This window comes from Euprymna scolopes, chromosome 10 (assembly GCF_053919585.1).
Source record: "Euprymna scolopes isolate OS-2025 chromosome 10, ASM5391958v1, whole genome shotgun sequence".
In the NCBI taxonomy this organism is placed as follows: Eukaryota; Metazoa; Mollusca; class Cephalopoda; order Sepiida; family Sepiolidae; genus Euprymna; species Euprymna scolopes.
This window is the reverse complement of record NC_136491.1, coordinates 94,811,571-94,837,348: the sequence shown is the minus strand read 5'-3', so window position 1 is coordinate 94,837,348 and position 25,778 is coordinate 94,811,571. Positions and strand designations below refer to the sequence as shown.

Here is a 25,778-nt window from a genome sequence, read left to right as displayed (position 1 = left end):
TAACGTTATAAAATTTAAATATGATTCATTAAATATTGTTGCAATATTTTGGTTCGATAATGGGGTATGATCTCACACAGTCGGACGATTTTCCTAAGAAAAGTACAAAAATTATTTGTTATAATTGTGGACGACCTAATCACAAGAGTTTCCAATGTAGATACAGGACTCAAAATGGCGACTACAGTTAAAATGTAGAGAGCTCTGTTAGCGAACATACATTTTTATTTTCGTGTACATTTGATGCGTCAACAAGCAATAATAATTTTCTTGTCGATTGTGGGGCCACGGCACATGTGATTACAAAGGAATCTGATTTTATCAATTTTGATCCCAACGTTAAGCCACAAAATCATTTTGTAGATCTAGCTGACGGGGGAGTCGAGTCAATGATATCGTTTTGAAAAGAGGCAATGCGAAAATCTCGCTAAAGAACTATAAAGGTGAACTGTGTTTCTGTATTCTAGAAAACGCTCTTCTAATCCCAAAATTTAAACAAAATATATTTTCTGTACAAGCTGCCACAAAACAAGGTGCAAATATAAACTTTAGCCCCAATAAATCAAAACTGGTATACCCGAATGGAACTGTATTCGACATTAAAGAAAATGAAAGACTATATTATTTAAATAGCGTAGTCCCATCAAAAACTGCCTGCCATGATCTACAGACATGGCATAAAATTCTTGAACACTGCAATATTCCTGATATCAAAAAGTTGCCGACTGTAGTTGATGGAATGCAAATACAAACATCAAAAACCTTCAACTGCGACGTCTGTACGCAAGGGAAAATGACAAACCATCAAAACAAGATACCAGACAAAAAGGCCAAAAAAATCCTATCAATGGTGCATTGTGACTTAAACGGTTCCGTAGAACCGATGGCCAGAGAACATTATAGATATGTGTTGAATTTCGTAGATGACCATTCAGGTTTAATAATGGTTTACTTTTTAAAGAACAAATCTGATACCCTGCTAGCAACTAAGAAATATCTGGCCGACATGCCCCCCCCCCCTACGGTTAAATCAAGTGTATTCGCTCTGACAACGGTACGGAATTTACCAATAAAGATTTTGAACTTTTACTAATTAACCATCATATCAGGCATGAAACATCAGCTCCTAGATCGCCACACCAAAACGGGACTGCTGAACGTGCGTGGCGGACACTTTTTGAAATGGCAAGATGCCTGCTCATTGAATCAAAACTCCTTAAAGCCCTCTGGACGTATGCACTTAAAGCGGCAGCCTATATACGCAACAGGTGCTTTAACAAAACATTATCTAAAACTCCATATGAATCTTTCTGCGGTAAAAAACTAAATTTAAGCAGAATGCATATATTTGGTTCAACTTGCTTCGCATATATGGAGAAAAAGAGTAAATTGAATATTAAAGCCGACAGAGGTATATTTCTTGGATACGATAAAAACAGTCCAGCCAATTTAATTTTTTTTCTACGCAAAAGTATTAGTAGGTTAAAGTGTTAATACAAATAAAATGGATACAGTTTAACGTCTTGTCCAGGACTATTTTTTTTTTTTTTGATTTATAGAAATCTATATACTCTGAGCATTACTCCTAGGGTTTTCCGCTGATATTCATGCAAAAAAGTAAGAGCCTTCTCATAAGTGGAACTTCGCTGGTCTGTATTTTTAATATATAGAAATCTATATACATACAGGGCAGTGAAAGAAATAAAATTATTCAGTCGAATTCACCAACAAGTTTTGAGAAAAAACGTTGTAGCTTTATCCGTGTATATTTTTATTAATATCATTTTCGACCGATGTAGAGCGTTTCTTGCACTCTCCTATTCCAAATTTTGATAGTATTTTGTCGATGTATCTCGATTGAGTCATCGTAACAAGTCCTTTGCTTTGAGTAAATTTATCCCCAGAAACCAGGACAGTTTGCCAAGATCGGTCATTTTGAATCTTTTACTTAATTTGTTCTCAACATCAGTTAACATTATGTCACAATTTGATGCGATCAAAATATCATCGACCCACAAAACCAAAATCAGTAGTTTATCGTCTTTGTGTTGGGTATATAAACAGGGGTCTACAGCGCATTGTCTAAATTGTTGTTTAATAATATAATCATGGAATACTGTGTTCCAACACTGAGCACTCTGCTTTAGACCATATAATAACTTGTTAAGTCGCCACACGCTATTTTTATTTTTCATTATAAATCCCTCTGGAGGGGTAATATAAATTTCACAGTCTATTGGGGTATTCAAATAAGCATTTTTTACGTCCATTTGATGGATGTTTAGGTCATATTGTGATGCGACTTGCAGTAAAATTCTGATTGTCGTTAGGTTTGTGGTCGGCGAAACGTAGAAAAGTATTCTTTACCGTAAATCTGAGAGCACCCCTTAGCAACAAATTTTGCTTTGTACTGTTCTACGCCTGATGCTGTACTCTTTTTTGTAAAGACCTATCTGGTAGAAATAACATGTTTATCTCTTGGGAGAGGCACTACCGTATAGGTATCTTTTTCGGTTAAGGCATCTATTTCTTTTTTCATGGCAATTTTCCATTCATCACAATGTTCTGAATTAATTGCTTCGTTGAAGCTTTTTGGCGCATTTTCCATTGAATAGCAATAGTCGATCTGATAATCCTTTAAATTGTCGACCACAAAAAATCGGGTCGTCTTCTATTTCTTTTGGGATATCTTGCGACTTTATCATCATCATCATCATCATCATCATCATCATCATCATCATCATCATCATCATCATCATCACGGACACTCTCGTCTCCGTCATTTTCATTGTTTTCGTTTGTTCTAATTATTTGAGGTAATATAATTTCATCCTCTTCATATGACGGGGTTTCGTCTGTAAAATTAAACGTGTCTGTGAATTTTACACACCGGATTCTTTTTATTTTATTTTTTTCGGGAAAAAATATTAAATTGGCTGGACTGTTTTTATCGTATTCAAGAAATATACCTCTGTCGGCTTTAATATTCAATTTACTCTTTTTCTCTATATATGCGAAGCAAGTTGAACCAAATATATGCATTCTGCTTGAATTTGGTTTTTTACCGCAGAAAGATTAATCAATAATGTTAGAAATTTTAAAATAATTCATCAAATATTTAACAATAAGGTTATAAAATTTACATACGCATCATTAAGTGTTAAACAATAACGTTAAAACATTTAAATATGATTCAATAAATATTAAACAATAACGCTAGAAAATGTAAATAGGCTTCAATAAATATTAAACAATAACGTTATAAAATTTAAATTATGAATCATTAAATATAAAACAATAACGTTATAAAACTTAAATATAATTCAATATATATAAAACAAAAACGTAATAAAATTTACATACGTCTCATTAAATATTAAACAATTACGTTATAAAATTTTAATACGACTCATTAAATATGAAAACATTACGTTAAAAAATTTTAATATGATTCATTAAAAATTAAAACATAACGTTATGAAATTTAAATACTATTCATTAAATATCAAACAATAACGTTATAAAATTTATATTATTATTCATTAAATACTAAACAAGGACGTTATAAACTTTAAATTATGATTCATTAAATATTAAACAATAACGTTATAAGATTTAAATATGATTCAATAAATATTAAACAATAACGTTATAAAATGTAAATATTATTAATTAAATATTAAACAATAACTTTATAAAATTTTAATATTATTCATTAAATAATAAACAATAACGTTATAAAATTCAAATACGTTTCATTAAATGTTAAACAATAACGTTATAAAATTTAAATATGATTCAATAAATATTAAACAATAACGTTATAAAATTTAAATATGATTCAATAAATATTAAACAATAACGTTATAAAATTTAAATATGATTCAATAAACATTAAATAATAACGCTAGAAAATTTAAATATTATTCAATAAATATTAAACAATAATCTTATAAAATTAATATTATGATTAAAAAAATATTAAACTATAGCGTTATAAAACTTAAATATTATTCAATAAATATTACACAATAACGTCATAAAATTTACATACGTTTTATTAAATATTAAACAATAACGTCATAAAATTTAAATATGATTCATTAAGTATTAAAAAAACGCTATTAAATTTAAATACTATTCATTAAATATTAAACAATAATGTTATTAAATTTTAATTATTATTCATTAAATATAAAACAAGGACGTTATAAACTTTAAATATTATTCAATAAATATTAAACAATCACGTTATAAAATTTAAAGATAATTGATTAAATATTAAACCATACCGTTGTAAAATTTGAATATGATTCAATGAATATTAAACAATAACACTAGAAATATTTAATATTATTCAATAAATATAAGACAATAATCTTATAAAATTTTAAATATGATTCATTAAATATTAAACAATCACGTTTTAAAATTAAAATATGATTCATTAAATATTAAACAATAACGTTATAAAATATTAAGAGAACTCTTTAAATATTAAACAATAACGTTATAAAATTTAAATATGATTCATTAAATATTAAACAATAACGTTATAAAATTTAAATATGATTCATTAAATATTAAAGAATAACGTTATAAAGTTTTAAGAGCATTCTTAAAATATTAAACAATAATGTCATAAAATTTAAATATTATTCATTTATTTTTAAACAATAATCTTATAAAATCTAAAGAGAATTCCTTAAATATTAAACAATGACGTTTAAAAATTTAAATATGATTCATTAAATATTAAACAATAACGTTTAAAAATTTAAATATGATTCATTAAATATTAAACAATAACATTATAAAATTTAAATATGATTCATTAAATATTAAAAAATAACGTCATAAAATTTAAATAAGATTCAATAAATATTAAACAATAACGTAATAAAAGTAAAATATAATTCATTAAATATAAACCAATAACGTCATAAAATTTAAACATGATTCAATAAATATCAAACAATAACATTATAAAATTTAAATATGATTCATTAAATATTAATCGATAATGTAAGAAATTTAAAAATCCTTCATCATATATTAAACAATGACGTTTACAAATTTCCATACGTTTCATTAAATGTTAAACAATACCGCTATAAAACTTAAATATTATTCAATAAATATTAAACAATAACGTTATAAAATTTAAAGATAATTCATTAAATATTAAACAATAACATTATAAGATTTTAATATGATTTAATAAATATTAAACAGTAACGCTAGAAAACTTAAATATTATTCACTAAATATTAAACAATAATCTTATAAAATTTATATTATGAAATATTAACAATAACGTTATAAGATTTACATACGTCTTATTAAATATTAAATAATGACGTTATAAAATTTAAATATGACTCATTAAATATTACACAATAACGTTTTAAAATTTTAATATAATTAATTAAATATTAAAAAATAACCTTTATAATTTTAAATACTATTCAATAAATATTAAACAATAATGTTATAAAATATAAATTATTATTCATTTAATATTAAACAATGGCGTTATAAAATTTAAATTATGATTCATTAAATATTAAACAATAACGTTATAAAATTTAAATCTGATTCATTAAATATTAAACAATAACGTTATAAAATTTAAATATGATTCAATTAATATAAAAGAATTACATTATAAAATGTAAATATGATTCAATAAATATTAAACAATGACATTATTTAATTTAAATATTATTCAATAAATAATAAAAAATAACGTTATAAAATTTTAATATAATTCAATAAATATTACACAATAACGTTTTAAAATTTAAATATGATTCATTAAATATTAAACAATAACGTTATAAAATTTAAATATGATTTATTAAATATTAGACAATAACGTTTTAAAATTTTAATATGATTCATTAAATATTAAATTATAACGTTATAAAATTTAAATATGATTCAATAAATATTACACAATAACGTTTAAAAATTTAAATATGATTTATTAAATATTAAACAATAACTTTATAAAATTTTAATATGATTCATTAAATACTAAACAATAACGTTTTAAAATTTTAATATGATTCATTAAATATTAAATAATAACGTTATAAAATTTAAAGAGAATTCATTAAATATTAAACAATAACGTTATAAAATTTAAATATGATTCATTAAATATTAAATAACGTTATAATATTTAAATATGATTTATTTAATATTAAACAATAACCTTATAAAATTTAAAGAGAATTCATTAAATATTAAACAATAACGTTATAAAATTTAAATATGATTCATTAATTTTGTCACAGATTTCTGTGGTTGAAGAGACATCTTGTGGAGGCAACTTAGTCTTACTAGCTGTTAACGCTACATCCATATATGACCCCATTCTATTATGGTTTGGAGGTCATTTTCTAACGATTATGCCATCGTTGTAAATTTTTGTACATCCATTCTTCTCTCATGTATGCTATATAGTGTTGTATTATCAGCAAATATACCCATCTCAGACACAATATTATCAGGGAGGTCATTAATGAATATCAGGAATAATAGTGCTCCAAGGATTGACTCCTGAGGCACTCCCACACTAATGTTATATTGCTTGGATGTATTTTCATCAATGACAACATGGATGGTCCTCTTGTCTAAAAAGGATCTAAGTTATACCATACGATTTAATTTTCATTAGCAGCCCTTCATGTCAGACTTTGTGAAAGTCCTTGGATACATCAAGAGCTACAGCCCTGGCTTTGCCTGTCTTATCCAGTGCGTGGTATATACGTTCAGAGATTACTGTTAAAATATCTGCAGTAGAAAAACATTGCCTAAATCCATACTGTTTGTTAGAGAGAAGATTGGCTTTTGTGAGGTGGTAGACTAGTGCTTGATTAATTAAGGTTTCAAAGATTTTGGCGAAGATGGGGAGAAGACTGATAGGGTGAGAATGGAGAGGGTCAGTCCTTTCACTAGAATCCTTGTACACTGGTACCACAGAGGCCATCTTCCAACTATTAGGGAAGCAAGATTTAGCAAGGCAATTATTGTATGGTTTGGAAAGTACAGGGGCTAGCTATTCTCTTTATCCCCAACTTTTCTCATCGTTGTTTTAGTATTAGCCCATAACCTTCAATGATTTGTGTGTGGATGGAGGAGTCAACTGAATTCACAAAGTTTTCATCATGGACCACTTTGTTGTTGTGTGTAACTCATTATTTGATAAAAAAAAATCATATAAATAAGAAATGGTCCACTTTTCTTTCCTTAATTTACTGATTACTCGATTCACAATATTCATTTTAATGACAAATAATTAAAAACTAAAAGCGAGTAAAATGCATTGCAGAAGGTGGGAAGGGAATCTGAGCTGCAAATCAACTGTATAAATAGTAAAGGTAGACACAAGGCAAAGAGGTAACGGCAATTGCAAAGAAGGATGACAAACACAGAAAAAGATCGGATATTATGCTTTATTGTTTACCAAGAAAGGATAAAAATGTACATCAATGGATTCAGGATCAGCTGATGTGAGGTCAGGTGTCTTGCAAGATTAATTTTATTGGGTCCTTGAGGTAGGAACAGGCCGGAAGTCAGTGGACATTGGAACAGGTAACTGAACGTTAGTCGGCATTAATATGGATATCTGGATGTCAGTGGGCACTGGTATGGGTAGCTGGACATCAATGGGCGCTAATATGGGTAGCTGGACATCAGTGAGTCACAGGAGTTGATGGCTGGAAGCATTGGAGCTACATGAGTGAGGTGCTGGAGGGAGCTGCATGAGTGAGGCGCTGGAGTTACTGCAAGAGTAAGCTGGAGTTGCTGGAAGCTGCAGCAGTAAGCTGGAATTTACTGGAAATAAGCTGGAGTTAAACCAAGTTCAGGAATTCAGAAACTGGAATCAAGGCTGTGACGAGGAGTCTCAAGAGGCAGGCAGGAGTAGAGTGGGATGTGCATCGCATTCTACCATCCCTAGTCATAATGGTGACAACGCTGATTTTAAGACTTTGGAGATTTGCTGTAAAAGTTGCTAGCTGTATGGAGAGCCGTTCGTGGTACAGGCTGCACGGCTAGTGATTGTGTTGCTAAATAACGAATGACTATAATTAATTTCACACCCATATTACTTACAGTTAAAAGTATGTTTGGTGTTTATTAACTGTATTTATTTTAATCTAGTTTCGAAATAATAGTTCTTTGTTTCTGTTTAGTTTATGAAGGATGAAGTTTCTGTTGTTTTCTCTTTGCTGTTTGAAAACGGTCGTTGCTATTTTTAGCACACATGGTCATGGCATATTACCGGGAAAGCCGAGTTTCACATGACAACGTGTTTGCGACAAATATAATAAAAAAAAAAAAAAATGAGAAGAAAGAAAAGAATAAAAGAAACAGGATAAAAAACAAAACCAAATGAAATTGAAATTCTTAAAAAAAAAAAAAAAAGAAAACAATCAAATAAATGAATTTTTTTTTTAAATTGTCTAAATGATAAAACTATTGAAAATTATAAAAAACTTGAAAATAATAAAAACTTCTGCAGGGTCTTAAAAACAGATTCGGTCCATATACTTCCATCTATTCTGTCCATATACATCCATCCACTCTGTCCATATACATCCATTCAATCGGTCTATATACATCCTTAAATTCAGTTCATATACATCCATCTATTCAGTCCATATACATTCATCTATTCAGTCCATATACATTCATCTATTCAGTCCATATACATTCATCTATTCAGTCCATATACATCCGACTATTCTGTCCATATACATTTATCCATTCTGTCCATATACATCCATTCATTTCGTCTATATACATCCATCTATTCTGCTCATATACATCGATCTATTCTGCTCATATACATCCATTTATTCTGTCCATATAAATCTATCGAGTCAGTCTTTATACATCCATCTATTCTGTCCATATACATCCATTAAGACGTATGCAGATGTGGCACATGCAAATAGAATCTCATCTTATGACTTTTACAAAAGAAATTACCTCTGTGACTACTTCTAAACCACAGGTTGAAGTCTCTTCATTTTTGCCAACAGAGACTAATTAACTGCTCACAGATGTAGTTATCCTTAAAGAGTATGAGTCACCTGGGTGGGAGCCACCTAACCTCCAGCTGTAAGCTTTTGCTGGGGAACGTCTATTCTACAAAGCAATACAAGGGAGTGCTAAATGTCTCCACTGGACAATTTGCAGAAAGTTGAATATCGAATGAAGCAGCAAGTCTTTTCCAAAATTGGAAAGAACAGTTGAAAATATATAATATACTATTAAATATAAATATTTAATTTCTACAGCCACATACCTATAAAACGGAGCTGGTAAACCCGCCATAGAGTTAAACAGAGCTAAAAGAAAGAAGATAATGAAATACTAAGATCTTATGTACGATATAACAAGAAACTGGATGTTGTTTGTTTTGTTTTTCTAGTCAATTCCAAAAGCGTTATTACTTTTCCTCTGGAACGCAAAACTGGGAAAATTGCTAACGGTGCTAGGTAATCAAATTCTATATATAGATATATACATACGTGTGTATATACCTTAGTGTAATTACAAGAAATGTGATACGGAATTAAATAGATGGAGCTAGTGTTGCTTGAATGTTCATTTATTAAGGTATTAGAGGTAGGTAGCTTACAAAACGTTTAAATGGCCACAAAGTAATAAATCAAAACTAACTACATAAAAACAGTCCTTTATTGCAAAAAGCAAAACTGCTTACTAACAAATCTTTCCTTATATAAAGGCCGTTTCAAACCGAAAGTTTTTCAACAGACTAAATATTAGTATATTTGCTTTGCTTTGCATATGCAGGGCGTAATAATAAAAAAAAATAGCAATAAATAAAAATGCAAGTATTACTGAAAGAAGATCGGCTTACTGACATGTCTGTCTCTTACTCATTAACAGGAAGTGGTTCAAAAAAGAATATTACTATATTCGCCGACAACGATAAAGAATGAAAAGGTACTTTAAAAAAAGCAAAATTGTAATTTTAAAAGTTTCTATTTAGCAAATCATGGATTCATTTTGTAAATATTAATTTTTTAAAAATAATTTAAAATATTATGTTGTCGTATGCTTTTAAGCTGACCGACACCAGCATCTCAGATGTATATCGCCATCCTAACAGTATGCCTAACAGGAATAAGTATTTTCAGGAAAAAATAAAAAAACTGTGCCGAAATAAAATATATTCATATTACTAACACTGTTAAAGTAAAAAACTTTAAAATAAATTACTCGGAGTGAAGATTTTATATGTCAAACAGATTGTGACAGGCTTTGAAAATCAAAGAAGATGGAAAAATGAAAAGAAAAGGTTGACACTACGGGGCTAAGTGATAATTGTATCATGAATGAACATAATAGGATTTAAAGATAATCTTTTTAATATGTCCCTTCATGTAAATAAAGGGAGTACTCTGTACTGCAATTAAGATCACTTTAGTTTGCAGGCATTGAGTCCTCCCTTCCCAATGCAATGATATAGGACGTGACGAAGACTAATGCCCCAGATAACACAGGTTAGTATTAGTGTATTTTTCAATTCAATAGTTTTAAAAAACAAACAAACAAAAAAAAAATAAATAAATAAAACAAGAATTTTTTTTTTTTTTACATGGGGGGGTCACCACTTATCAAGGCCCGAAGGTCACTCAGGGATAAGGGTTATTGCGTGTACAGTAATCAATGAGATAGTATTGTAGTAATCATTAGTATTTGAGGTTTTGATAGAGTGTCTTACTTAAGGGGGCGGTTTGTCAGGAGTGTGTTTATGTTGGATTTGAAAACGTCCAAGTTGTAGTCAGGTGGGAAACAGGCAAGCGGCAGAGAGGTCCACTGACGTGCAGTTCTAAGAAAGAAGTTTTGCTCATGGAATCTACGTTTGGATTTAAGCACAGATAAAGAGTGGGGAAAATTATTGACAGTAGTTTCAGCCAGACGGGTGTTTCTCGTGAAAGATTGGCGAGAGGGGGGACGAGGGATTGGAGCTCAGACAAGCACCTGCCATGGAAATAACGATAAAACAAAGACAGGCTCGCAACGTCTCTTCTGTGGGAGAGAGGTTGCAGGGAAGAGAAAAATTAGCTCAATTTAAAAGGCAAACAATAAATACGACATGGAATAATAAGAAAAGATTATGGAAAAAAGCAGGTCCAACGACAAACAACAAACACAAGTTTCTTTTCTTTTGTTTTTTTTTAACTTTAAAACGAGTATCAAACTTATGGAAACGCCCCCGTGCTTGGAAATTGGCAAGCCTTCCTTTTTTTTTTCTTCAATGTTACAGTAGGCAACATTTAATCCTCTTTTATATTTTTAAACTTCTATTAAACTTCACACGCAGACTAAAATCTATTTCTTCTTCTTCACAAGGAAATTATTATTTATATTCTTTGGACTACTGTTCTCATATTGAGTGTTATTTTCACAACGTTTCAATCGATATAAACTCCAACCATCTTCAGGTGTATCTTGTCGAACTCCAGAATCTTGCTGTTTAACTCGGGAATCTGCCCAAAATTTCAAACAGACCCCTTTATTTACTTCATGGAGGGTATCATGTTTTCGTTCCGTTACCCATCACTGGATAGAGGTCCTAAGTAATTCGCAATTGCATTTTTTGGTCGCCCACACCGAGGATTGAACCTTCAGAAGAATATCACTTTTACAATTGATTTTTCTAAGTACTTTAACCACTGTACCACGGGTCCTTGCAGACAAATTCCTGAGTTCAACAGAAACATTCATGAGTTCAACAAGATACAACTGAAGAAGGTCAGAGATTACATTGACTGAAACGTTGTGAAAATGATATTCAAGATGAGAACAGTAGTCTGAAGATTTTAAATAATAGGAATAACCAATCCTCATCTTAAAAATTCAGAAACGTAAAATGAATTATCATGTATGCATAGATTTTGACATTCTTCCCTTTGATATTGCTTTTTCTCTACCAATTCTGTTATATAATTCATGGTTAGTCTTCTTTGAATCAGTTTCGTTAAATTATTAAACAAGGTGCAAAATATGAAGAGAACTAGAAGAAACGGAAAAATGAAGAAAAAGAAAATGAAAAATAAAGAAGAAGAAAAAAAGAAGTTGAATCTGAAAATTGAAAACGTGTTTTCAGTTTCAAGTCTCATAATTATTCCAAGATATTTAACATATATATGTGGCGACGATGCGGAAAGACCAAAGGATAAATGGCCATAACCAACATGCATCCGCTACAAGGAAACAATGATCGCATGAAAGCATAAACCTATAACTGCTTGATTTCGAGGTGAGAGTCGTAATTGGTAGCCAAAAATAGCTGAATGAAAGAAGTGATATACTTTTGTTCGAAATTAGTTGTTTTTTTAATGTCTGCATATGTTTTGGATATCACGAGCAAACGTCTTCTTTGCAGCTGCTGCTGCTGCTGTTGCTGCTGCTGCTGCTGCTTCTGAAGAGAAGAAAAGAAAGAAAATTATTCGACTCTCTGCATGAATACTGACAGTTGGCAGTTTTCAACTCTAAAAATATTGTAAGTGGAGTGTGATAGATGATACACAATATGACATTTCCATTCGAACTTAGTCAGAAATTAAGTTAACATGACAAAGAAAGTAACGCTACAGAAAATCTCGCGTGAGACGTAGCAGAAAAAAAAAAAAACAGGCGCTCTTTTGGAAAAGAAGATGAGAACATCATACGTTTTGTTTTTGCGATTTTTCTTTGATTCTCTTTAACTAAATTTTTTGTTTGATTTGCTACATGACAACGATTTCTATCAGAAAAAATTATCCACAGGTGAGTGCTTGCACTTTTTATCAATTTTCAATTTCTTAAATTACATGACCGGTATTTATCCCTGATTTTCATAGCAATATGTAGAACAGATAACCTGTTGCCAGTTTTACCCCCAGCTATACTGGTACCTATTTATCTGCCTAGATTAAGTGTTTGCTATGGTACCATGTCTGGATACTGTTGTACAATATATGGTTTCACAACTGGGAGTATGATAATAAATATTACATGGCCTCCCTGAGCCTTAACCATTTATTTGTCATCGAGTAATTAGCTTATTTAAAATGCTTGTTTGATCTGTCAAATATGACTTTGGTTTTGCTTGGTTTGGTTTGCGGCATATCAACCATCTATCAATCATTTAATGCTGATTAAAATTGTTAAATGGAATCCTACAGGTGGGATAATTATTTTATGCGTCTAGAAAAAATTATGCCTAGAAGGAAATTTTACAATTAGAGTAAGAAGATTACTCTTAGAGCTTATTATTCCTAGATAGGAAAATATGGATTGGGGACAACAAACAAAAAGTGGGGAATTATTATTGTAATGGTGAGTTTGATGTTATTGGAAAATCACATAGAAACATTAAAAGGCAAAATGTCATATATATGAGAGAAATATATACTCAAGCATGTAAAGTCAAATTAACTTGTAATGAAAACTTCGATACGGAGTGAACTTTAAGAAGCTTTATTTTACTAAGAACAGACTCGGGAACGAGACCTGTTACTTCGAGGAAAGGAAGAGAAAAGAAGGAAAAACTCAAGGGAAGTAACTCACTTCCAGAGAGTAGAAACGGAAGTTAAAAGAAGTTAGAGAGTTATTTTCTGTCAGCACATAAGTACTGAAAAAAAAAAATTAATGGGAAAAACACTTGTCAACAGCATTCAATCATGACCGAGAAAGATTAATTAGCAAAGGGAGATAATTCATATGTCTAATTGGAGAATATAAAAGAGTTGTTTCCCTTACAGCAAAGCTTATTTCTTTTACTATATTAATTTTTATACATGCTGTGTATATTTGACTTTATTTAGCATATAAAGTTACCTTGTGATATTTCAAAAGTTAAATCTGATTAACATTTAAGTTGACATATCAAACTTTGATTCTGACTAGCCAGTTTTTATTTGTTAAAACGAAAAAAGTGTTGCATTTTTGCTGTCTTTAAACGAATGACGACAAACTGATATATAAAAAAGTAATAATGCATCTTCTTTCTTGGTGGCAGTTATGGATGGTCGCTTGTTAGGAGGGAGATACATGAACACTGCAGCCTCTTTCTCACAGAAGAGACGCTGCAAGCCTATCTCTGCTCTATCGTTATTTTCGTGGCAAGTGCTCCTCTGAACTCCAATATATGCCCCCCCTTGCCAAACTTTCACAAAAACCACTTGACTAGCTACAACCACTATCAACAGTTTCCCCACTCTCTATCTGTGCCTAAATCCAAATGCAGATTTCATGAACACAGCTTCTTTTTTAGAACTATCTGCCATTGGCCTGTTTCCTGGATGGCTACAGTATGGTAGCATTCAAGTCTAATGTATACAAGTTCTTGATGAACCATCCCTTAAATAATCAAACTTTACCCAACTTACATCATTAACGATTACTATACTACCACATTACAGTCATTAACCCTGATCCCCGAATGGCCTTTGAGCCTTGATAAGTGGTGATTCCATAGTAAAAAAAAAAAAAATTTGACGGATTGATTCTTCTCAGCCCAAATCGTCAACCAACAACGATATTCTTTTTAGTTTTATTATATAAGCATTTGTAACCATCTGAAATGTACATTTTGGGATGGTATTGTTACTGTAATCACACCTCAAGGGCGTTTTACTCGGCCATTATCGTTTCACTGGATTGACCTGACTTTGATTACACCTGTGTAACCTTTAACGAAAATGACCTTCCAAACATCATAGTTACAATTTTTCTTTCTGACAATTTCAAACATGCTGCCTCTTCACACAGGTAGCTGTTAGGTTTATAATTTCCACTCAAGTGATGTTTTTGGACATTTGATGATTATTATTCTTCTTACAGGCGCAAGCTCTTGTCAAAACGATCTCTCAGTACACACAGGCTGAATATTCAACAAAAGCACCTCACCAAATAAGAACGAAAAAGATAACATATTTTTGCTGGAAAGCTTCCTCATATGAGTTAAAAATGAACCTTCACCCAAAGGGAGGCTATTTGGTTGTGTCAACACATGTGGAAGTATCTGACAAAGGTGTTTTCAGGACTACTGATTTTTTTTTTTTTTTTAGTTTTTTTTAGCAGGAAAATTTTGTTATCCTCTTACAGCATTCAGTATTTCCAAATCGTCACTCATCTGGTATCGGCCAAGGTCAACGTCTCTTAACTTTGGTGATCTAATGAAAACTAGTGTGTCAACCTGATTATGCTATATAGATTAGGTTACTGGCACTATAAAGTATTTCATTACACTTTATTACTCTTAATTATGTAGTCCTGTTTGGATAACTGATGATAAGAAAATAATTCAATTATGACCGAAAAATAAAATAAATAAAAAAAATAAAAATGAGCAAGGGGGATAACTCACATTTTTTTAGGAAAAATATATTAAAAAAAATTGTGTCAATTAGAACTAGACTTTTATTTCTTTTGTTGTAAAAGTTTTTTTTTTTTTTTTTTAAATGTTTTCAGTATAGGTTTAATAAATGTGCAGAGAAATAATAATTAAAAACTAAAATAACTTCCCTGCATCCCGGGCAACGCTGGATATGTACAGTTAGTATATAAAAAAATAGGTTTAAATTTAAATTCGTTTGATTAAAAAAAAAAAGGAAAATAAAACAGTAAGAGTTGAGAAAAAACAAAATAACAAAAAAAACAAAAAAAATCCAGCAGATTCATAGAAGAATAGCGTGAAATGGACCAAGTAAAAGAGTTCATTTATATGCAATTTTAGCTGTTGGTTTAGTATTAGTGTGTAATGGTTAGTGATGATCTAATATTTTTCCCGATTCCGATACAGTTACCGATCCCGATTCTTTATAAATCTCTAAATATTTAACTATAAACTCGTTTTTTTGTCCCGATTACCGTAAAAAACACATATTAAATGTGCATATATTTTCTTGAACGTATATCTTAATCGAACATATATATTAATCGAATGGTTGATCAATAGATTTTAGTTTTACTGGAAATTTAAATCAATAAATATATTTTTTTTGTATTATTACTACCATCAGTGGAAGATATTTCTTTAAAAAAAACAAAATCAAATAAAAAAAGATAATTAAAGGAATCGTTTTTGGTATCGGAATATAGGCATAAATTTTTCTGATTCCAATACCGATTCTGATACCTGAAAAGATTCCGATTTTTTCCTGATCCCCGATTCCGATTAATCGTTCCAACGCTAGTAATTATATATATATATATATATATATATATATATATATATATATATATATATATATATATATATATATATATATAACAGTATGCTCTGTATGAATAAATGTTTGTGGGGTTAGATCAAAGACTTTCTATTTATCTGTCTCTTTTATATTCAAGAGTTATTTAATAAGGGGAAATAAATAATAGTAACAGCTATATAGGTTCGTTAAATTAAGCCATATTTTTTTTTTTTTTTTTTGCATTTGAAACCCTCCGTTTATTGGATAAGTAGTGTTCTTAAGCCGATATAATGAAGAGAGATATAAGTAAAAGATTGTTTTAGAGGAAAAAGAGTTTGAGTAATCACCTGTTATTCTTCATATCATGACGCTAAGGATTTATCTTCATTATCATTCTTGTATAAGCAGCATAGAATAATATAGCACAGTTGAGATGAACACGTCACTTCATCATAAGTCCTCACAAAAAATCGGTGCCCATTTTTTAGAGATAACATTTATTTATTTACCTGCATGACAATAACGGTAAAAAAAAAATGTATAAAAACATTCACAATTCTGTTTTTAACATTATAAAACAATGATTTTTTTCATTGATGTAAACATTGTGTAAACTTGATTTGGAATTTATAAGTTTAAAAGTCAATATAATGCAATATTTTTTAAGTCTCAATAATTATAAAACTCTGTGGACCGTCTGGACGTCCTTGCTTGCTTGCTTCGATCTTGTCTTTATGTGTGCACGTGCATATGCGTATGTGAACGTGCGTGTGTGCAGGCTGGTATATATATATATATTATATGGAAAAATGCGCGCATGAAAAGTAATATTCATAAGATTTTATTAAACCTGGAAAAGTAAAGGACAAGAAATTCAACCTGGAAAAGTAAAGAACAAGATATTCTAGTAAAGTAAAAAAATAAGAATTTTTTAGACTTAAAATATTGCAGCTAAAAATAAAATTTGAATATTGATAAATATTTTATTTTTTATTTGCATATGTTGTTGTTTATTGTTGAGTTAGAAAGGGTGTCAGTCGCTGGATTGAACTTATTTCCCCCCTATTATTTGCATATATTTATGTAGTGAAAATTGTTTGAATAAAATTAATTCATTAGTTAGTTAGTAGATGGAATTAATAATTTTATAATTTACATAAAAATTAATAATTTTATTATATCATAATTAGGATCATTTAATTCATTTTTATGTAAATTATAAAATTATTAATTCCATCTACTAACTAACTAACTAATGAATTAATTTTATTCAAACAATTTTCACTACATAAATATATGCAAATAATAGGGGGGAAATAAGTTCAATCCAGCGGCTGACACCCTTTCTAATTCAACAATAAACAACAACATATGCAAATAATAAATAACATATTTATCAATATTCAAATTTTATTTTTAGCTGCAATATTTTTAGTCTAAAAAATTCTTTTTTTTTTTACTTTACTAGAATATCTTGTTCTTTACTTTTCCAGGTTGAATTTCTTGTCCTTTACTTTTCCAGGTTTAATAAAATCTTAAGAATATTACTTTTCATGCGCGCATTTTTCCATATAATCCATGATTTTTCCAGGCATTGCTATTGTATTAATATATAAATTTATAATATTTATTAATGATTGTCAAAAGAAATTAGCTCTCAAACACACATTTATGCAATATTTATCATTCAATCACAGTAATTCCGAGCCAGGGTCTCTACCGAGACTCTGGTTCATGAATTCGTGATCTGTATAGAGCGTAAACTAACAAAAAAGAAGATGGCACTCGGTGTCTTTTTAGATATCGTTGGAGCTTTTGACAACATACCCTTCAGTAGTATGTTCAAGTCGCTACGAGAACTCAATGTGCCACCAGTACTCATCCGGTGGATTGAGTATATGGTGAGGCACAGAACAGTTCAAGTAGAACTACTGAGGGCAACTGTTAAAAGGGAAGTAGTTAAATGAAACCCCCAAAGTGGGATTTTATCACCTTTACTATGGAACTGTATGCTGAATCCTCTTTTAAAGGAGTTTAAAAATAGGAATATTTATGCCCAGGCTGATGCTGATGACATCGCAGTGCTGGTCGCGGGTTCAAAAGCATCATTTGTCAGACGCATTGCCAAAATGGCATTAAATATTCCTAATAAATGGTCTAATCGAAATGAATTAGAATTCAGTAGCCGTAAAACAGAACTGGTCTTGTTTACATATAAAAGGAATTGCCAACTTGGTGACCTTTTTCTGAATGGACAGAAATTGAAACTTTCGCAGGAGGCAAGGCTGTTAGGGGTAATCCTGGACAGTAAGCTAACCAGGAAAAGCCACATAGAAAAGATTTCCTCCAAGGCGATTGCAGCCCTTATGCAATGCAAACAAATTGTGGGGAAAACCTGGGCAGTTAACCCGCATGTAATGAGGTGGATATACATTGCTATGGTATGTCCCATTTTGTCATATGCATGTGTTTCCTGGATCCGCGGGACAGAGAAACTGTACTTGAGGAAGAAACTCCAGAAGGTACAAAGACTTGCTTGTTTAATGACTTCTTCAGCATATCCGAGCACACCTACTGGAGCATTGGAGATGCTGTTGAATATCTCTCCGATTAAAGAATTCCTGAAGCCAGAAGCAATACGGGGATCCTATAGAATAGATCTCATGGGTCTGTGGTGGTCAAGATCTGTTGGGACTACTGGAAAAACAAAGAGTCACGTGGATTTGTGTAATGAGGCTAGGAAGGAACTACCGCTCGTGCATGTGCCGGGTGACCTTATGACTAAAACCAGATCATTTGAAAAGCATTTCACATGTATGGTTTATGACATAACAGGCGCAAGAGATTACGAAAAAGAGCTGGAAAGCAACGTAATCAAATGCTATACTGATGGATCTAAAATGAATGATAGGATTGGTGCGAGTGTTTATATAGAATACTCAAACCACCTCACCTGTCAAAAATCTTATTATCTTGGTAAACTAAGGACGGTCTTCCAGGCAGAAGTCTTCACCATACAGGTATCATTGGATACAACACCAAACACCAGTCATGAGCTGGCACCATTGGATGTGGTACCAAACACCACCCCCGCCTTCACCGAAGAGCAGGATCTCAGACCTAAGTCTGACAAGTCAGCTCTAACATTCGGTAAACATCACAACAAAAACCGAAGAAGGAGAGATAGCGCATGTTTAAGGCTTTTGAATCTGAGGTTCTGATCATGGAAGAGGTTCAGCAACAGGAAATAGCTATCCTTTTAGATAGTCAGGCAGCTATTAAAGCATTGGAGAATAGTACGGTAAGATCCCAAACCGTACTGTGATGCATTGAAAATCTAAACCATCTAGGAAAAGAAAACCGCATATCTATTTCATAAGGAGAGAAAAATTAGTTATTAAAAAAAAGTTCGGTTTTTTTAATTATAAAAAAACCGATACACGGGATTGAACCTAAAATCTTTCCACCAACCCCCGGTACTCTAACCGTTACGCTAACATATCATATTGGCAAAATCGCAGTAAAAAATATTTATATACAAAAAAAAGTTATGCAAAATAAAAAAAAGCGTTAGTCACTTATGTATGTACTTACTCTCCTGTTTTTGAACCCACATATTTTGTTGTAACTTTTTTTCTACTGAACCAATTTTCGAAAAAAAATTTTCAAAATGTAGCTAATGAGGTGTTCTATCCAACTATATAACCTGTTTGAAATTTGGTTGCGAACGGAATTAGTGGTGGGGGTTTGAATGTGTCTCGATTAATTCAATTTCGGACTTAAGCATATATTCAACCACTACCGTGGTTGAATGATATATATATATATATATATATATATATATATATATATATATATATATATATATATATATATATATATATATATACTAGCAGTATTACCCGACCTTTGTTGGGGATTGATTGATTGATTTAATGTCATTTTTATGCTTATGAAGTGTAAGATAAAATAAATATGTAAAATTATAAATTAACAGTCTCGTAACTTTCGCATCCTTTATTTTGTCCTTTAGTCCTCATATTCAATGAGCGATTTTTCTGACAAAGGAGGAAGATTTGCTGTTTACTATATCATTATCTATCCATCTCAAAATTATCGTTGGTTCGTTTTTGATATTGGTAGTATTTTTTTCGCTCCTTATACCAAATGGCTTCATGCCTTGTTTGGAGCTATTTCCATTAAAAAATATCTAATGGTAGGTTGATCCTCGAGTTTATTAACAATATTTCATTATGATTAGTTATGTTCCCAGCCAGGGGGATGTTTTTTTTCTCTCGGCTCCCAAACGAACAGAGTTTAGGCCATCTCTGAAATGGCCTTTTCTCTGTTGGCTGTGGTATATTGTTGGTCCTGTGCCATTCTAGGAGGTCCACCGTCCGAGGCTTTGCCTTCTCTCTTTGAGAAGAGAGTAGTCTATTGCTAATCATCTGAGACGCCTCTGTAGGGGAATGCCGACAGGGCTGCCCGGGTATTTTTTGTAGGCAAGACTGCTCCTCCTCTGGACACTTGATCTTCAATCCCACTTTCCGATCCTTGTGTCACATCTTCTCGCTATGGGAGGGAGATAAATATCCAGCCGAGTAAGTGTTTCATGTGACCTGCTTCTCGAAAACATGTTGTCCACCAATGATCTAGCTCAGCGTTTCTCAACTGGGGGCCACGGGCTTTCAATTGGAAGGCTGGAAAAATGTAGTTCAAAATGCAGAAACTTGCATTGTATAAATAAACTTGAGAAACACTGCTCGAGATAAATTTATGTAAGGTATTTTGTTTCAAAAGACACGGTCTTAGTTTTTTAGGGAGATCGTTACCTTGGTAATATCATCCATGAAAAATCCATTTCTCACTTGAAATAAAATCTTCTGTGTGTTTAGCTTCGGAAATATGATAAATCATTTGGACATTCATGAACACACCTTTTCCCTTTCTTCAGAAAAGTTTCTTGTTTGAACCAGCAAACAAAAACAACGGTCACTTCAAACACACAAGTACAACAACCCTCCGTCAGTGAAAAGCAATAAGAGATTAAAAAAAAAAAAAAAACAAAACAAAAAAAAACAACAAAAACGTGAAAATTACAAACACTTCGTGGATAATTTCATAAAGACTTCAAAATCTCTCAGATAACGGATGCGTTTGAAATTAGATTCCCTTCCATTTTTTTTTCCGATAAAAATATAAGAATCACCAATGAACAAGCATGGCGAAAGGTTTGAAAGAAATAGATCAGTTTGAGAAGACAAGTGGATATAACATGCGAAAGCGTGTGGGAAGAAAAATAACTCAAGATTCATGATAGAAAAATACAAGGAAAACTCTCAATCTCTCTCAGACATATATATATATATATATATATATATATATATATATATATATATATATATATATATATAGAGAGAGAGAGAGAGAGAGAGAGAGAGAGAGAGAGAGAGAGAGACGTACACAAACTAGTAGGCCGACCGGCATTACCCGGTCGTAAAATACAGCTTAAATATATTTGGATTATTTATTATTATATTATACTAGACCCAATATATAGTAATGATTTAAAAAGTAAAAAAAAAAAAAAAAATGACACGTGCGCCACCACCAAGAATCGACACCAAAAACGTTTAGTTTACGATTTATTTTGTCCTTTGACTGGGCTATTTAGACATGTTTGCCACAAGGCTAAAAATTAAAACATGAACCAATAGCTATTACATTACGCATGCATATAAGTAATGCCGTCGTTCAACCTTCACCTGGCAAATTTCCTTTCTTTAATTTTCACACTCTTGTATCGATTTTCCCTATATATGAAGTTTCATGTCTGTAGACCAAAAACTGACAGAGGAGTTTGGTAGGCAAACTTTTTTTAACAAATATATATACACATACATAAATATATATAGAAAGAGGGTTGTTTTTACTATAACCTTTTTACGCAAATATTACACAAGTATAAATCATGTAAAATATTTTTTTTTACATGGAGGTCACCACTTATCAAAGCCCAGAAGCCACTCGGGGATAAGGATTATTTGCATGAATATAATTACATGAAATAGTTAACTAAAGATGATCATCCCATAAGAAAACCGAAAAAACTAATAGGGAATTAATTAAAATGAATGTTCAAAAGAATATGCAAATTAGCTAGATCTTTTGCTAGTGAATGCGATTCCACGACTAATATATAACAAAGTTGTATTTGCTTTTTAAATAAATGGAAAAAAGAATATCAATACACAAAAAACCCAAATTTATAGGAGTATAGAATAGATAGATAGGTAGAAGAAAATAGATATAGATAGATAGTTAGATATATATATATATATATATATATATATATATATATATATATATACATACTAGCAGTACCCGCTAACCGGCGTTGCTCGGTGAAAGCGTGCCTCACTCGAAAAAAGTTTGTTGTTGTTGCTGCTGCTGCCCAACCTCATGTTATGAACGACTTTTCGGAATAGACATCCCCAACTCATCATGGTAAGAACGGCTATCGGAATTTCAAGAACAAGTGCAGAGAGTATTGATCAACCCCCAGCCGTAAAAAAAATAAAAAATAGCTGTGAGGGGAAAAAGAAAAAAATTGACGCAGTAGGCATGCCGTGTGGAGAGAGGGGGAAAAACATCCATTTAGTCGTTGAAGCTATGTTAATGTTGATTGGTTAATTATCGGCCTCCGCACTTAAAAATAGTTGGCCTCCAAGTTTTATCAAGAAGCAGAAATTTTATTTAAGAACTAAAACATGTAATCCTATCCTAATGGAATGAAACGAAACTTCTTCCGTGTAATTATCTTTGACTATTGTTTTTATTAATTACTGCAATAATTTCACGTATCACCGTAATCCCCCCAAAATAAAACCCAAATAAAAAATAAAAATAAACCCCAAAAGCACACAATAAATACCCCCAAACCAAATGAAGGTGTTTCGTTTCATTTTATTAAAAAATAGGAAAATTTATGAGGTAAAAAAAAACACATAAATAAACCTTTTTCAATGTTAAAACTTTCTCCTCCCCCAAGAAAAAGTGTGTTAAATTGACGCGAACTTAAAATCCCTATATTTCGACTCTGCTTTTTTTCTACTAGTCCACAGTGACGAAATTGAAATAAAGTCGTGTTTTTGTTTTACTATTTCAGCCAAATCAACAATGAAGGAACGATTTTCAGCAATCTTTTTTGAATTCGCTGTGTTTTTAAAAACGGGAAAAAGAAAGATACGTAAGCGTAGATTTATAAATATTGAATCTCATCTCCCCCTCACAAAAAAAAAAGAAACGAAAAATACAAGAAATATGGATTATATATTTTGTCTTGATAAGTATTTTTGAAAGTGTTCTAGTTGGTTAAAATGTAATTGAGCTAAATATAGGACGGTAAAACCTGATATGATGTAAAGAAATCTGCTATGTAATTTTTTGAATATAACAATGTACAAAGTAACCCCCCCCCAAAAAAAAAGACACACCAAAAACAAATGAAGGTTTTTTTGTTTCTATTTGATACCAAAAAAAATTTTAAAAAAATGAAAAGCCCACCCCCAATGTATCTGTTTTAATCAGAAATCGAAAGTTTTATAAACGCAAAAAAAAAAGAAAAACACATTATGTGATAATTAAATTGATTGACTTACCGAAGGTGGCTCGGTGGGAAGGGAAAGACACTCATGGCTGTGAACGGCCCGGCCTGGTGTTTGTTAATGAAGAAAATAGGATGTCTATTCCTTATAGCTTAAATATACATTCCAGTCTCGTTTCAATCTCGCTGAACGAGAGATTGAGACTATAAAAAGAGTCACCTTTGTAGGCTTGTTGTTGTTGTTGTTGTTGTTGTAGTTTGTTCTTGTCGTTGTTAGAGATCTATCAGACCGGTACGACAACTGTTAACAGCGCGTTATATTTACAAGAATACGTTTGCTTGTAAGCAACGACGTAATTTTTCGTTGCAAGCTAAACGTCTTTTCTCACCCCCCCTCCCCCACTCCTCGGTAGGAAATATCGACAATTAGCGAACATTTATAAATAACGAACCCCACCACTCCCTTCCCTCCCAGATGAAATAAAAACTATATAAGGAAACGAAAAATACCAGAAATATGCAGTATATTCTATGTGTTGTTAATTATTTTTTAATGTTTTCTAATCGGTTAAAATGTAATTGGGGTAAATATAGGACGCTAAAACCGGATATGATGTATAGAAAGCTGCGACGTAATTGTTTTAAATCTAACAAAATGTAAATAACGGTAATGCAAGTAATGGGAATGGCATGTGTAACTTTAAAGTGATTAAATGATTTGTAGCAATGCGTGATGGCATGTGTAAGATTTAATGGAGTAAATGATGTTTAACAAGGTGTAGCTGCTGTAATGAATTAGGGATACAGTGTTTGTTTTTCTATGTTTGTGTATATTCCAGACTAATAGAATGTCATCGTTGCAGCCAATGAGAATAGGCGGACTGTTATAGGGGGGAGAAATCAGTATTTATGAATAGCGAAATGTACAGGTACTTGTAAGGGTATGAGTGTGCAATCCAGTTAATAACGGTGTCAGGTCAATATAGGTATAATAGTTATCGAAGTGGCCGGTCCTGTTTAGGAGAGTGGGAGGACTTTTCAGTTAGAGGGGGTGGGAATATGAGCTACTTGGTCTGTAGGTCTTGGCAATCGTGATGATGTTGCGCCTAGTAAATAAGATAAGGTTTTATTATATCTAATAAATGTGTCTGTAATGGCGTTCATAAGTTACATAAGATGATGGGTAAAAGTTTAGACGAAATAAATTCGGATGTGGCATCCGTCATTGAAAACGTATCGTAATTTGGTCCAGAAGGGATTTCTGCAATCAAATTATTATATAGAAGATATGTATATCACATTTAAGCGTATTTTACGACTGGAAAATACCGAGCGGCCTGCTAGTAATATATATATATATATATATATATATATATATATATATATATATATATATATATATACTAGCAGGGAGATTCGACGTTGCCCGGGATTATATAAGGATCAATGGATGTTTCTTCTTCCTATATTTTATTGTCATCGAAATTGGTGAAATCGCCTATTTTTCAATCAAATTGATTCATTGCTATCTCTATTTGGGGATGTATCACGGTGCACCAAGAGGAAGCTTCATATTCCACCCTGCACTTAGTCCATAATGCATTGCACTGTAGAGATCCTACTGTTGATTTTATAAAATTATTTTTATATTCAAGAGAATGTCTAGAATCAAAGTTTAAAATGCAAAGGTCAAGTATCATGCTTCAATAGTGCTCTAAACAGAAACATTCATTTCGAACACATCCCGTTATATCAAAGAGCCTACTGCATATAATATATATGGATATATCTTTATTAGGAGCTAAAATTGAATATTGAAATGCTCATATCTGGTTCTATGGGTTGAAACTACATGAAAATTTGCAAGCTTTTTTGAAGATTATAATACTATTCTATGTTTATAATTTATGACAGAAAAGAAACTATATTTTCAAACTAATAAA

At 31.3% G+C, this 25,778-nt stretch overlaps 1 long non-coding RNA gene across 1 annotated transcript in view; it reads right to left on the bottom strand.

Annotated features, from left to right (window-relative positions):
- The window catches only part of LOC145286147 (uncharacterized), a 396,037-nt gene extending 371,753 nt beyond the window's left edge, over positions 1-24,284 (bottom strand). The window contains exon 1 of the long non-coding RNA XR_013869113.1: positions 23,891-24,284. This is a non-coding gene — a long non-coding RNA (uncharacterized LOC145286147). The remainder of the gene's footprint in view (positions 1-23,890) is intronic.
- Between the last annotated feature and the right edge of the window lie 1,494 nt (positions 24,285-25,778).